We start from the raw sequence: 5705 nt of genomic DNA on the forward strand, positions 1-5705 counted from the left end.
GTTCACTTCCATTATATGACTGACAGACTGCAACGGTTTGAGTTAAAAATCTTTGTTTGTGTTCTACTGAAGAAACAAAGTCACCTAAATCTTGGATGCCCTGGGGGTAAGCAGATAAACATCAAATTTTCTTTTTTGGGTAAACTATCCCTTTAAGCTATGTAAAACACATTAAGTGACTAAGTGTAAATGCCCCCTTATATCACAAAAATTGTGCTATAGCAACAATATACACACAGACACCAATGGACGTTTCCCCATGGACCGATACTAGGTGGCCTGTAGCATTCACAAAGCTTTTGCTGAAAGAGGCAATACATTATTGACACTCCAGCCTGTGGACATAATCGCTTTTATCACAGGAAATACTAACATTCATCAACAGGAGCACTGAAGTGATATAAAGCAAAATGTGATTGCAGGTAAAGAGGAGTGGACACACTTGGCCTCAGTTTGCTTGTGAAACTCCACTCAGCACATGAGGGGCAGTGTGTGTGACACGACTGTGGTGTTTAATTAGGGTCTGTGGAGTATCAGCATACACTGAAGAGTGTAGTGCCTGTGAGTTTATGCTCCGGGGCCCAGTTATCTCCTCTCTCTTTCTCTTTCCCTAACAGCCTTTGGTACCACACTCTGATACTGCCACTTTCATTGAACCATTCAGCCATGCACACACCCTCTATTCTGGCAGCACACTCTAATAAATCTCAAACACACACAGACAAAATACAGAAGTCTTTACAGAAGGGTAGGATATAGGTGCTGGAGATCAGAAGAAAAAAAGAAACAAAAAAGATACGTTTTATAAGTCAACGACAGAAGTAGAACAGGAGGAAGATGAAAGCCAAGTGAGGAGACATTTAAATATTGGGACGATGACAGTCACCACTCTGTGTGTGTAATGAGGGCTTGTACCCGACATCTGGCGTCTCCAGAAACTCCCAGCGACAGACAGAATCAGTCATTCTCCACAGTTACAGCATTCCATTAGACTACTAAGTGGTTGTAAATTGAACTACTATCAATTTGAATATTATTCTTGCTTCAATATTTCACTGTGTAATCTGCAGCAGTCAAATTGAATAAAGTTGGGTAACGGCACAGCTCGCCTGCTGCCCTGTATGTGTGTGTGTAATCTGTCATCTGTGACATGGGTAATGACCCAGTGTACGAACAACCTGCTGCCAATAAAAACACAACACCTCTTCGGTTAAACTACGGCAAAATACATCATGCACAACCTATTGTGAAAATAAACATAAATAACAATACCTCTCACTCAGACTATCATCTTATTACTCATCTCAATGCCACAAGCAAAAAACTAAAAATTATTTAAATGTCCTTAATAACAACTCCTCAAACAAATACACCATTCTGCACTCAAAAAGGTTAAAAATATTTACAGTAATTGTATAGAGCTAAGAAATTATTCTGAAACTATGCTATAAATATGTATGCTGTATACATCAGGAATTGTATAATAAAATCAGTGTTATGTGTCCTTACAATAGACTCTATGCATTCACTCTCCACACATCCAATTAAACATGCTGTGGATATGAATCAAAGCTAATTAATGTTTTCATTTACAGTGATCCTTGCACAATAAAACATCTTTGACTTATGGTGTGAATAGAACCGCATGTGCTTTAGTGTTTGATTTTTGCCATGGAAACGTGCAATACCCTTCCTCTATCTTAACCTACATGCTAACATCTATAAATAGGGACACGGACATTTATCGGGAAGCCAGATAGTCATTTCATACAATTTTTCATACAAGTTTATCTGTATAAATATTCAGTTTCTTATTCCACACACACATGTATGTGGAAGCTGAATGGGTTTTTAGTGTCTTCGGGGAAATCTCCCTGGCAGTGCAGATGCGTATCAGATCACTATTAGCAACAAAGAGCCTCTCTGTCGCTCTCCCTCGCTCACGCTGTCCCGATGTGATGTAGATATGAGCGTGGAGAGCGTACAACCTGGCTTTGTCAGTATCAACCCCACATGTGCTGTTTTCAAAGCGTTCAGCCAAAGGTTTACCTCTGTTGCAGCTCTGCTCTCTGCTATATTCAACAATAGCAGCATCAGCATCAGAGAGAACTGTAGAGCATTATCACAAAAGTAGATCTATTCCCCTCATCTCATATGGTCATTAAATGGCAGTAACACATCTGGACAATTGCAGCACAGAGAGGTATAAGACCAATCGTATAAGTTTGCACCTCTGATAGAGTGTTTACACCGATCAGATAAAAGAGGAATACAAAGCGGTTGGGTGCAATCGCCACTGCATCACAAGATAACCACATCCTAATGCTGTTGTTCTTACCTGTGTGGTCAGAGCTTCAGGAAGCTGTCTTGAAGTTCTCTCAGAGGACTGAATGAAGAAGTGTCTTTCTCTTTTTCTTTCTCTCCCCTTATTCTGTTCTTCTCTCAACCTGCTGCTGCTGATGTCTGGTGCAGCACACACCCACACATTCATGCGTGCACACTCTCTCTCACACTCACACACACACACACACACACACACACACACACACACACACACTCGCCAATACAGTCATTGGAGGATTTAAGAGCAATCGGGGAGCTGCAAGCTGATTGGGGGACTCTGGAGCAGTCTAACGAACAGCCATTCTGGAAGGACTATCAATAGGAAGACTCCAGGGGGTGTTGCCTGTTGTCCATGAGCAAACATCTGTTTAAGAGCAAGCCAAACTGGGCATGATGATCTCTTATGATCTTATTTTGCGAATCTGCATGTGTTTATGCGCACTTAATATGAAAACGGTTGTATGTATTATTCTTATGTATGCAAGTGTATTTTCTCACAAGACCCAAGTGCAATGGCAGACTGTAATAAATACACACAGGTTTTAGTTTTGCCACAACAATTGTGGTAATTTCACACCTCTGCACATAATCATAGTCATTACTCAGAGTCCCAGAGGAGTGACATTTTACACAGAGTAAGAGACGGATTTTGTTCGTTATTCCACTTTACATTGTTTGCAATATATATATATATATATATATATATATACACTGTTCCCAGCAGTTCCCTCCACCCCATCCTGACCATTCTGGCATTGAGCGGATTAATCTGTTTCCATAACATTCATTCTGGCCCTCTCTCATTATTTGTCACGATGAATGCTTGTATCTAGTCTCTGGAAGATGAGCATTTGGGACAATAATAGCTATATTTAGTTATTATACAGTAGGGTCTTCTTGCGTAATTGATTTGAAGATGTTCATTCAGATGTGAAATTTAATCGGCCCTTTTAAAGTGCAAAAGGCTGCTCTATGACTTTCACACAGGTCATGAGGAGAGATGAGCTTTCTCTCTCTTTCTCTCTCTCCTCCTGTGACTCACTGCTGCTTGAAATGAGCATCTGAAGAAAACAGGTTGCTCACCCCCTCCTCAAGAGGACTCAGCCATGAAGACTAAACTCATGGTGACTGAAATGCTATTATGATGAAAGACTCCTTTCCAAACTTCAGTTGCAGCCACTTTCTTTCCTCAGACACCGAGTCTACCTGGTCTGAGCTCTTAATTGAGCCATTCCCCTGGAACAGGTGTTTATACAGCGATATCATTCTAGCTGTTGAAATAATAGTTTATTCACCCTGATCCAACTTGATCTGTGAGCTACACTGACAATAATATCATGACTGTCATCATGATTCATATTATCATATTATATCAATAAATATCTGTTGGTCAAATCCAAACGGAAAAATACAATGCAGCATTGATACTTCTTAAGAGCCTGACGTCTTAGATGCCCTGCTTTGAGGGTGTGAAAAGCGGAATGGTGGTTAGTTTTAGATTGGAAATTCCTTCTAAACACAAACTCTCATGCCCACATTTTGGAATATAGGTCTTGAAAGAGGTAATCAGAATGGAAGGGTAAAAGTATTTAGCTTGTGGAGAGGGACATAAAGTAGGGACTCGAGCACTTTGTCAAACTCTAAATTACCCCCTGGACTACTTCAAGTTAAAAATGAAGGTGGATTTGGGTGGTGCAAAGGTGTGGAAGAACTGTCACAGGAATGAGGTAAGCAGCCACTTATATGTGCTTGTCCTGTGATGGACAGGTCAAGATGAACAAGCTCCTCCTGAACTACCATTACTATACATTTAAGAATGTAAAAATTATTTTGTCCATCACAGTGCATGAGCTGTCTTTCGCAACATTCCATTTAAGTGATACCCAAAAATGCTGATTCTCTCATAATTTTATTACCTTTATGCCATCCCAAATATGTATGACTTTCTTTCTTCAGATGAATACGAAGAAAGATTTTTTTAACCTCTCTTTGAGTCCATATAATGCAAGAGGATAGTAACCAAACAGCTGACTCTTCAAAAAACACAAAAAGCAATCTTCAAAAAACGCAAAGCAATCCCAATGGTAATCAATGTTTTCTTAAGAATTTTAACCATTGCTTCTGGCCAACTGTCATACACAAGTTCATGAGTTTATGCTTGATGTAAATGTCAGCATGTTGTAAAGCTTGTGTGAGAAGTGACAGTCCTCTGTGCTTCACCATCACTTCTCGGGTAAGCTTCACAACCTGTAAGCTAATGCAGCACTTAACGATCATGAATGCATGTATGACAGTTGGCGGAAACTGATGGTTTATAGTTTAAAAAGTTAATAATATTAGTATTTTTCTCACACACCTGTTGTTTTACTTCAGAAGACATTGATTCATTAACTGAGGTCATATGGATTACCGCCATGATCGCCGTGTGTGGTTTATGAAGCATCAGCTTTTGGGTTATTATCCACTTGCATTATTTTGGACTCACAGAGATGGATTATTTTTCTAAAAATCTTCATTTGTGAGAAAGTCATATCCATCTGGGACAGCATGAGGGTGAGTAAATGAGAGAAAACTAATTTTAAGAAAAAAATTACAATATAGCAAAATAATGTCTTTTTATCACAATGCTTACAAGAATAATGTATAAACCGAATAAAAATACCACATTTATTATTAAATATTATTTACAAATTAAGTATTATTATTATTATTATGCACTATTTTTATTTATTTTTATATTTCATTGTAAGTTAAATTCTGATATCCATATAATGTTGCTAAAGCTGATAATGACTTGTAACAAAAATCAATAGCATGACTTCCTAATTCTCACTGGAAAAAATACTTTGCCAAACAAAAAGAATTCATGAGGAACTATGAACCACCTTATGGTTTACGAGGTGACAAGTAGAGCAAGCTGTAATCTGTTTAGCCAGAAAGCAAACACAAACTGTTGTTTAGCTTATTAGCATTGCTAGAAGCACTACACGAGCATGGCAGCCAGGGGAAGTTAACTGAGCAACATGAAATCAGTAATACATCCCTTCGATTTCACGCTCAGACCATGACAAGCTGCTCTGGAACGAGAGGTGCCAAACCTCATGCCTCATGGCAGCAATCTGTGACAAGAAATGTGTCTGTGCGTTTGTGTGTGTGTCAAGAAAGGAGTGAGTGAGGGAATTTTCCTTGACAGATCTCTCCAGTTACGGGGATTAGATGGAACAAATTTCCTGAGCTCCAGTTTCCCATCATCCTCTCTCTGGCACTGCTCATTTTCTCTCCATCTCCTCAAAATAACTCCTTCAAAAAGAGAGGGAATGACAGAGATAGCGAGCAATAAAGCGATAGAATAAATAGGTGTA

The 5705-nt window shown here is 39.1% G+C and overlaps 1 protein-coding gene across 1 annotated transcript in view; it reads right to left on the reverse strand.

Annotated features, from left to right (window-relative positions):
- LOC107657097 (complement C1q tumor necrosis factor-related protein 4-like) overlaps window positions 1-2527 on the reverse strand; it is an 8114-nt gene extending 5587 nt beyond the window's left edge. Inside the window, exon 1 of the mRNA XM_016445102.1 lies at window positions 2339-2527. The gene's annotated coding sequence lies outside the window, so the exon portion shown is untranslated. The remainder of the gene's footprint in view (window positions 1-2338) is intronic.
- Between the last annotated feature and the right edge of the window lie 3178 nt (window positions 2528-5705).

Source organism: Sinocyclocheilus anshuiensis, unplaced genomic scaffold (genome assembly GCF_001515605.1).
Source record: "Sinocyclocheilus anshuiensis isolate Anshui unplaced genomic scaffold, SAMN03320099.WGS_v1.1 scaffold944, whole genome shotgun sequence".
Lineage (NCBI taxonomy): Eukaryota > Metazoa > Chordata > Actinopteri > Cypriniformes > Cyprinidae > Sinocyclocheilus > Sinocyclocheilus anshuiensis.